Below are 10,125 nucleotides of genomic sequence, written 5' to 3'. Positions count from 1 at the left end.
CCTTTCGGGCCTGAGTGTGAGCATTTCTCCCTTCTCAACGCCCAGAGGAGAGACGAGCCCCGCGTCCCAGCTATCCCCTCTGCCAACCCCCTCTGCCGGGCGCTGAGACCCGGGGGGCGGCCCGGGCCGGGCCCGGGCACTGGAGAAGTTGGAGTCGGGGAGAGAGGAAGGCGGGGGGAGAGCGATCCTTTGTGTTTGTGTCCTCCTTTGTTCCGGAATTAACTTGACCGGTGGGGCTGAGAGGCAGCGGCACCATTTCGATGTGAGGGCGCGGGGGAGAGGGGGGATCTTTTGATCCTCATCGAGGGAATCGCGGCGGGAGGGGCTGCGGGAGGGGCAGCACCGCTGTCTCTTCGCGGAGGCTCGCAGAGAAATTTCGTTGCAGGCGCAATTTTTGCCTCGCAAGGGAACTTTCGGCGCTAATTGGCCGCGCCGCTCCCCGAGCAGGTCCCGCTCTTCTCCGCTCGGCCGTTCCCAGGGAGAGAAAACAGCGTGCATGGGGCTAAAAGGCAGCGAGACAAAATAATCAGCGTTAAAAGTACGCTCTGCTTTGAGGGGAGGGGGGGAGGAGGGGAGCAGGGAGAGGGGCAGAGAGGAGAGCGAAATAAGTCTATCGCCTGGAGAAATTATGCGATGTTACTGCTGCCCAGTGGCAGTAACCGGAATTGGGTCATTTTCGGGACAAACGCCGGCAAAATTCGAGTCACGTCCACTTTTGATATAAGGATGTGTCCTCTTTAAAAATTGTTATGCAAAAGACTCCCGGACGTGATCTTCTGGCGATAAAAAGCAGCGAGCCAAATAGTGCAGCCCGAGTCAATAATGGATGAACAGATTAAGAAACCTTTCTCCCAGGCAATTATTTCAGCAATTGAAAAGCTTGCTCTCTCTCCAAATTTCGAAAATAATAATAACAATAAGAGCAAAAGTAAATAAAGCCGAGCACGAGTGCGATGGGCTCTTTGCCCCTCGCTCGGGTTTATTTCTAGCCAGGAGAAGGACAGCCGAGGAGGTATTGGGAGCAGCGGCAGCCCGAAATCACGGCGGTTCATTACGATCTGCGCATCGCGGCACTAAATAGGCGTATCGGGGGGAGCACGGCCTGCCTGCATTTGTTTCTCCTTAAAGCTCCGGGTACATTCAGTCTCCTGCTCCGTAATCTCAACAAAACGTGTTGGAAAATGTACCGAGGGTGGGGGATCGGTGGGGGAGGGAATAGATGGTGGCATCGGGGATCCGAAGGGGAAATCCCAGGGCCGGAGCGTGTAGGCAACGACTCCGCGGGGCTGCTGGGCTCTGGTGGCTGCATAGGGCGGAGCGGAGAGGGGGGAGCAGAATCCCGAGCCCACGGTACAGCCCCGAGTCCCTGGGAGAGCTGCTCCCGGGCCGTGGCTTCGCCCCCCCTCTCCCCCCTCCCACCACCCCCGGCAGGAAGGCAGGGGGTTCCCGCAGCCAACCTTCTCGGCCTTGGATTTGGCCAATGATGGCAACCGCTCACAGTTCGGTTCTGTCGCCAAAACAGAGAGCAGATAAAAGGGGAAGGAACTGGACTTTCTGGAGACCAGGCTCTGTCCTCTTCAGGAGAGGTGCCACCAGGTCTGAAGTAAAGAACTGGACTTAGGAGCCATAGGGTTGCGTGAGAAAATGGAAATTATAGAATCATAGAATATCTCAAGTTGGAAAGGGCCCATAAAAATCATGGTTTGGGAACAATGGTTCCTCATGGTGCAGGGAGAGAAGAGGTATGGCAGGAGCCAGCCCCAGCTGAGCTGCTCAGCCCAGAGCCCTCTCCAGGACACGCCACAGTACAATGGAACCCTCTCTGGCATGGCACTTCACCTGCACGCCCAGCCCTGCAGCCAAATCCCACATCCCTCTCCAGACAGCAGCCTTACATTCCTGAGTTAGACAAATGATGAAAAAGTTCCAGTTACTGTCTAATGAAAGGCCTCCATCTCCCTTCCCCCAGAGGTTTCCGATGCACATATAATTAGCTCTCAATATTTCATGAATATGGGGTTTTACTAATTCCTTTTCACTCTGGAGATTTTGCATTCACTCTGTCATTTTGCAGAAAGCCGTGGCTGTGGGAAAGGTGGGTTTGGGGTGGGCTCTTCTATGTGGATGCCCAACGTTGGCTGCCCTAGGCCTCAGCCCAGACAGGTGAGGAGACAGATCCCAAGTGAGGGACCACTGCTTATTGTTATTATTATTAGCCAAAAATTAAATGTGCAGTGGAATCTCAGTTCTTCGGGCCAGATGTTTTTTTGGACACACAGTGTTTTAGGAGCAGGTCTTTCCTTCTGGGTTACAGCACGTTTGGGAGGGAGATTGGTACTTTCTGAGCTTGGAGGTGGAAGTGGAGCAAGATATCATTAAGAAATGCCCCTTTCAACCTTGGCATCTGTTGCAATCTTCGACAATAACAGATCCCAATCAGTACTTAGTAATACACACAAGGATAGCTTTGTAGGCTTTGTAGGCTTTGTGCAATGAAGGGCAAAGCTGCCCCTTCATCATCTTTGGGTTTGGCTCATCCATCTCACTGGAAAGCAGTTCTGCAGTAGTTTCCACATTCGCAGTCAGCATGGAAAGAAATGGGAGCCCCATCTCCCTTCCCAGTGCCTGGGAGCTTATAACTTGGGCACTGTGGGTGCTCCCAGTGTGTAGCCACAGAGTCTGCCCCAGAGCCATCCTTTCCTTTTCTATTCCTATGCTACAGCTGCTCTGGTTGTATGGCAATAGCCATCCTTCCTCTGCTGGTGCCATAGGATTGTGCCTTTTTCTCTTATCCTGCTCCATACAAATGCCTGTGCCCCTATGCCATGGTGGAACAATAGCTCTGTTTTCTGCAAACTTAGGTCCTCCTGTTCAAACAGATGCAGACTAATGCACTTTTCACCACACTGCTTCCAAGCTCAGCACTGGTATTTGTAATGCAGTGAAGGAGTCACTGTAAAAGGAACCCCCCAACCAGAAGCAGCTCGTTAAAAAACACATTATCCTCATAATTTACTATTAATTTCAGTGCCTGCCTTATGATTCGTAAGAAGGACAACAAATCCTGTGACAGACGATGCTCAGAAGCACTGAGACTGGTGAGCAAAGGGTTTTATTTGCCACACATTTTAGCTGGATGCTACAGAGGCTTTGCAGTTCGCAGTACGCGTTGTCGCTGCATGTGGTCCATTGAAGCACAGCTTTGTTCCCAGGCATTAAACTCTGTGAGTCACTGGTTGCTGCATCTTGCTTATTTCTTACAACAACTTTACATTTCTCCAGGCCTTTTCCACCCTTTCCTACCTCCTGTTGTTTACTGAAAGCTGTGAGGAGCTGGTGAAAGGGAGAGGTGTGACTGAGGGGATGCAGGATCGGGGCTTGAAGGTGTTTTGCAGTGGGATTTCAGTGGGATTTTGCATCAGGATCAGCTGTTCACTCCCATCACTGTGCCTTGGGTGTGCCACATCAGAACCATGTTGTGCTCGGGTGCAGTTAACAGCACAGATAGCAAAACCACACAGAGGTGGTACATTTTAGGTGGTACGCTCAGACTGCATGGCTTTCCAGGGTCCTACAGGCAACACAGAGCCATAGGATTGTTTGAGTTGGAAGGGACCTTTAGAGGCCATCTGGTCCAACTTCCCTGCAATGAACAGAGACACCTACAGCCGGATCAGGGCGCTCAGAACTCAGCATCTCAGCGGCAGCACCCGGCCCCCTCCCGGCCCTCCTCACATCGCTGCGCTCCAAATGCTGCGTTCCAAATGCCGTGTCCCAAATGCTGGCTTCCAGAGCCATCTCGTGGCTCTCGCCCGTCAGCACAGCCGAACTGCTGCATGCCGCTGGTGCCTTCCAGCCGCTTCACAACCTGCTTGGACCCCCTCTGTCCCCCCGCACCCTTCATTTTCACACCTCCACGTGGGTTTTCAGCCTTGTGGGACTCTCCTCTAGCAAAGCCCGCCGGTGGTGAAAGAAGTTCCTTTCGGGAATGGGTGGTGTGGGGGACATGGCAGAGGTGGGACACTGCAGCTGTGCAGGTCCCATCCATCCCCACAATTGCCGTACAGTGCTGAAGCGGAGTGATCCCTGCTTGCTGGGAAGAGCACACTGCTGGATGTATAAAACCTTTATATCCCTACTATTTAGACTTTGTCTGTCTTAGACTGTTAGACTTTGCCTGACGGGTGGCCCCTCTTCCCCTGCAGGGCAAAGGCAGAAGCTATGGCTGTGCTGCTTGATCCCACACGCTGTTTGTCTCTATTTAGCTGGAGATTCCCTTTCTATTGCACAAATTAAGCCTCAGAGACGTGGGGTGATATTTTTAATGTGTATCCCATAGCCCCACAGACTCTTGCTGGGTCCAAGCCATATACACAATCTACACTTTCCCACTGGTGTATAATTTTCTTGGCACTTTCCTTGCAACAGGTGGGCTGTGATGTAGAGCAGCACAATGTGACCACTTCACTCTTGCCTAAGAAGAAAGATTTACTGCAGAAGACATATTATTTGCAGTTTTATGGAGATTTCTTATCTAAAGCCATCTAACACCCTATGGCGGGGGTCCACAACTTTGAGAAAGCCTCAGAACATCCAAACAAATGTTTCCAAACAGGAAAGGAGCCAAGTTACCATGTCTGCACACAAAATTGGGATACTGAGATGGGAAATGTAGCTGAGATCACATGGAGCTATAACCCCATTTCGCCTGTCTGGGGTCCAAAGAACCTTACGTAATGCAGCCAGCCCTGGAGGGAGACAATATCTCAGATGAAAAATGACTTCCCAGGTGCCCTGGACAATGTGCTGGCTGAGCGGGCTCAGGCAGCTCACTGTGCTTTGTCCTCAGGCCAATCGTCAGCGTCTCCATCCAAGGGGTGCTCAAGCTCATAACAGAGGAGGTTCAGGTAGGATATGAGGAAACATTTCTTCTCAGAATGAGTGTTGAGGCAGTGGCACAGGCTGCCCAAGGAGTTGGTGGAGTCACTGTCCCTGGAGGTGTTCAAGGATCATGGAGATGTGGCACTGAGGGACGTGGTCAGTGGGCATGGTGGGGGTGGGTTGGTGATCGATTAGATGATCCTAGAGATCTCTTCCAACCTTAATGATTCTATGATTCTCTGATGAGCAGCTATGGATCTGATCTCAGGGGCGGGTGATACGGACTCAAGGCATCACAAAGAGGGGATGAGTGGCCTGCAGGAACATGGGTGAGCTGTTCCCTGTCTTGCTGCTCAGAGCAGTTTTCCTTCACTCTCTGCGCTGTGTTGCAGTTGGGTTCAAGGTTCAACTCTGTGCTGCAACACAGTGAGCACGTCCTGAGTTACAACCACTAAGCAGCAAGGAAACACGAGTAAATCTTAATGTGGAGGCTGATAAAGTGTAAAACACAACATAAAATATGATGCATGGGTTGGTATGGAGCCTGCAAGCCTCTGATCTGTTCCCATGGGGGCAAATTCTGGCTGAGTTCTGCTGATGGAGCTCACAGCAGGACAGCTGCCATCACAGGGCCTAGAGCTGCCCTCATGACTCTTATCTCAATAATTCCTTGTTATTAATAACTTTTATAGTTGATATGTGGGACTGAATGGTGTGTGCTTTTTCAGCAGGGACGAACCACTCAATCACGTAAAGCCTCGTCTAAGAGATGCTGCTAGATGAATCATTTAGGTTGATTGAGGGCTGTGTAAGTGATATATTAAAGATGTGCCAAGCAACATTCCTTGATGGGGAAAATTATGTGTTTTCTGGCAGATTCATAAGCTGAGGAATTCATCTGTGGGTTGTTAAGGAGATTACTGTCTGGTATGTGTGTGTATGCATGGGAACGGCGATGCTAGTCAGGCCATTTTACTAGATAGGCAAAATAATCTGGTTTTGCTAAAACAAAACTGTCATCCCAGGGTGATGCCAGGTACAATTTTGGCTCATCACATCTAACTGATCCTTTCTGTAACTTTTATACCAAGGAGACATTTGGTCCACGGACATCAGAAATGGGAGCAAGGTGGGACACGGCTAGCAGAGCTTGCTGTGAATGTGATTTCTATCTATGATACATATTTTTAAAGTTTTTTTTGTTGTTGTTCTTTTTCTTTCTTTTTGCTGGAAATTAAGTGCCCTCTCCGCTGCACCCCCATAGTGTCTCCCTTCAGATGAGTGTTGCCCTGCCCATGCCTCCTTTCTGCACAGATTGAGTATGAACTCCATTTTGATTTCCATTCAGTTCTCCAGGTCACATTTAGAAACGTTTCCGTTTCCACAAATCCATATCTCTGAGAGTGCTCTCAGAAAGTGCTTTTCTCCCCAGAGAGAAGAGAGCCAATAATTAATGCCGTTAACCATGTGTCTCCCTGCTTAGAGAGGGGCTGCAGAGCCTGCACATGGGGAGCTTATGGTCATGTCAATCAGCTGACAGAGCAAACGAGAGGCCAGCTCTTCAGCCCATTGACTCAGTGGCTCAGAACCCATGGTACTCAGGTATGTCAGCTTTCTCACTGTGTTCTTTATGAGATTATTGTGGCCATTACGCATTTCCCATTCACATCACCCATTACGGCTTTGAGAGATGTATAAAGTGAACTTCAAAGACAGCTTGGAGTTACCTAACACTGCCAAGAGGACTCCAACAGCTGGTAGCATGGGCTTAATCTTTGGAGGAGTCTGTGCTTGGGCAGGGCTGGGATGGCTACATCAGGTTGGGTATTAGGGAAAAAAAAATTCAGGAAGAGTGGTGAGGCATTGGAATGGGCTGCCCAGGGAGGTGGTGGAGTCACTGTCCCTGGAGGTGTTCGAGAAAAAGGTAGACACAGCACTGAGGGACATGGCTTAGTGAGCATGATGGTGATGGGTTGATGGATGAACTAGAAGATCTCCATGATCTTTTCCGACCTTAAGAATTCTATCATTCAATGATCAGGACAATTGAGCCTTGTACAGGTGTTGCTGCGGCCACTGAAGATAAACTTTTCTGGCTTTCAATACGGAAAGGATGAAGGGAGCTGAATTTCCAATGTTAGATCTGCAAGGCTGCAGTGGTGTGCCAACAGAGGGCTCTGGACAAGCTCTAGTGAAAGGTGTTTATTTGTGGTGACAGAAATATAAATATACAGATTAAAGACTTTGGTTCTGACAGGCCATGGCTATCTGCATGGCCTCCTGAGTGATACTTTATGTGTTTCCACCACCACAGTGCTGATGCTGCAATTGATGAGGGATGCTCTCTCCTTTCTCCCCAGCAGAACACAACCCAAAGGACAATCCACTTCAATTAAAAGTACCAAAACACCCAGAGTTCACCCACATAAGGAAATGAGCTAACTACTCCTAGTTAGTTTCCAAATAGCTTCCTCTGACCTACAGCGCCTAAAGCCCTTAGTTAACACTTCCCAGCTCTTTGTTGGGAGTGCACATTCCTCAAGAAAGCACAATAAACCCGGCTCTTAACAAGGCTCACAAACCCACTGTACAGCTGGGCAAGACATTTGGTGCGTTGGACAGTAAAGACAGGAATGCTTTGAAGAACAAACTCATGGGGCTGAGCTCAGCTCACTCTGGAGTATCCCAGTGAGCAGCTGGGCCAGTGGAGGAGCTCAGCCTTTACGAGCTGGCAGCCTTGTGATGCCCAGTCCTGGCTCCAGTGATTTATCCCTGCAGCCCGGGATGCTCTCACTCCTGCGTTCTGCAGGGCTCTGTTCCACATTAACTCATCAGCAGGTTGCAAAGCCACTGCTCCTGCACAGAAACTTTCCTAGAGAGAGCAGCCTGCAGGTTGTCATCCTCATTGTATAGCTGTGGGAGGCAGGAAGTCACCTCCTGCTCCTCCTGGCCACGCTCTCCTCCTCCAAGCAGAGGCAGTTGCTCTGTAATCAAACTCCTGATTGGTGTCTTTTACCTTTTTTTGACAAGACACAATATGATGTCACACAAAGAAGGATTGAAGCGATCTCAGCACAGTGCAGGTGGCAGGAAGGCACTGGGTTTCCATCTGCATTTACACATTGCCACACTTCCACGTGTGGCATTTAGGGATGCTGATTCTTCTTCATACCTGCAGGTATACCATCTCACCCAGGAGCGGTGAGCTTGGGTTTTCCAGCAGATGCTTCTTATTCTGACCAATATCTTTGAGAAAAAAATATGTTTTTCTCTGAACTGCTACCCCAAAAAAGAGCCTTACACTGCCACCCCACTACAGACAATGGATTATTTCCCTGAACTGATCAGTGAGATCTAGAAACACTCATGCTGTGCAGCATCTCTGGGTACCAGAATCAGATTTCCTATTTTTAGGGAGAAGGAAAAGGAAAAGGAAAACTTCTAAAACCTTTCTAAACCTTTTTCCTCTACGTAGGAGCGCTCCCGTCCCCGGGCAGGCGCCCACCAGCAGGTGGGGATGGTGCCGTGCGCTCGGCTCCGCCAGCCGAAGCCAGGGGTTTCCTCGCCTCGCCCCGCTCGCTCTCCCTGCAGCGTCACTGCGCGAATGAGGTGGAAATATTGGAGCAAGTGCGAGGCACCGAAGCTGAATGCCGTCCCTTCGGCAGCTCCCGAGGCTGAGGTGTGCAAAGCAAGGGGTTGTCATAGATATGCCGCCTTCCTTCGTGCCAGAGCGAGGTGTCACCGAATGTGATGGATTTTAAGCAATTAAGGGATCCTTTTCCTACTGAGGCTCAGCTGAGCTGGGAAACTCAGCGCTCTGTGCTCCTCTCACTTGTACGTGGCTTCCAAAGAGGCAGATGCCACAGTGAGAGCGATTCCTGCACAGAGTCAGGCAGCAGATGACATGCTTGAAGAGCAGGACAGGCTTTGCCTTTCAGGGCACTGTGCAGCTGCAGGTGACACAGAGACATTTCCCTCTGCTGCTTCAGAGCAGGATGCCCTGACACTAAGAATGGGGGGTCCCAAAAAGCAGGTATTGGCACACAGCAGCTGGGGTGCTGCAGAGCCGTCAGCAAGTGTCAGACAGCCTCAGAAAGGGAAGTGGGAACTTGATGAGAGTCTTCAACTATGTAAGAGGGTATCATAATGAGGGCAGCAGTCAATTGCTCTCCATAGCTACAAAGGATAGGACAAAAAGGAAGGAGCTTAATGTGTAGCAGCAGAGCTGAGCATGAGGCATTTGAGAAGGAAAAAAGACTCCTGTCCTTCCTAACTGTGAAGGTGATTAAGCATTAGGACAGGTTGTCCAGGGAGGGCTTGGAGCTTATGGTCTTTGAGTTTTAATAGCATATTGCACAAATGTCAGTCAGAAATCATCTTAAGGAGAACAACCAATGCTTTTTTCTCTTTTTAAGGCAGCCTTGCACCAGGTCTCACCTTCACGTTTCAGAGAGCAAATTTGGGGTTTTACATTTAAGACATCATAGAAGAGTTGCTTTCAAGCAACATGAAGGAATTAGCTTTACCTGCTATTTGTTTGTAAAAAGCTGAGGAGATGAAGGTGTTCTGCAGCTGCTTCATTGCTGGATCTGGCTGTGCCCAGATGAAACATCATGTCGAGCAGCTTGTTCTTCATCACTTTATTCTTCTTCTCTCTAGTGCAGTATGAAACATGAACATCATGGCTAGGATTCATGTTGCTGGCAGGAGTCAGGATTTCTTTGCCATACTGCTGTAAATCTATCTCAGGCCGTTTATACAGATTAGAAAATTTAATATATTTTTTCAACCAAGAACTCTGGATTTAACATGATGTTATCATGGCTTAAGTTTGATCACTTATATCCTTTTTAAATGATATAAAATGGTAACTCTGAAGACTTTGCTTCAAGATGGCCACTTGCAAATGAGCTCAAGATACCACCTATGTCTTAAAACAGCTATCAAGGTTCAGTATATTTTATATATAAAATACATGTATTTATATGTATCTTAGGAACTTAACATTTCCTGTTGTAGCGGAAATGCCGAGTCATGGCCTGAAGCAGTGATTGAGCACCTGGTGGGAAGGCAGGGCCAACCCAGGGGAGTTCAGGTGCATGCAGTGTACTGAGTGACTGGAAGGGAAGGAGCCAGGATCCACCCCTTCCCAGACCTCATTTAAGGGTTGGCAGTGGAGGTGAGGGTATTTTGCTGGGGATCTTTCCATATCTGAGGTCTTCTGAAGGTAGGTAGTTTCTTTAT

Source organism: Meleagris gallopavo, chromosome 7 (assembly GCF_000146605.3).
Source record: "Meleagris gallopavo isolate NT-WF06-2002-E0010 breed Aviagen turkey brand Nicholas breeding stock chromosome 7, Turkey_5.1, whole genome shotgun sequence".
NCBI classification, from domain to species: domain Eukaryota; kingdom Metazoa; phylum Chordata; class Aves; order Galliformes; family Phasianidae; genus Meleagris; species Meleagris gallopavo.
The sequence above is the reverse complement of the archived record's forward strand: the minus strand, read 5'-3'. Positions refer to the sequence as shown.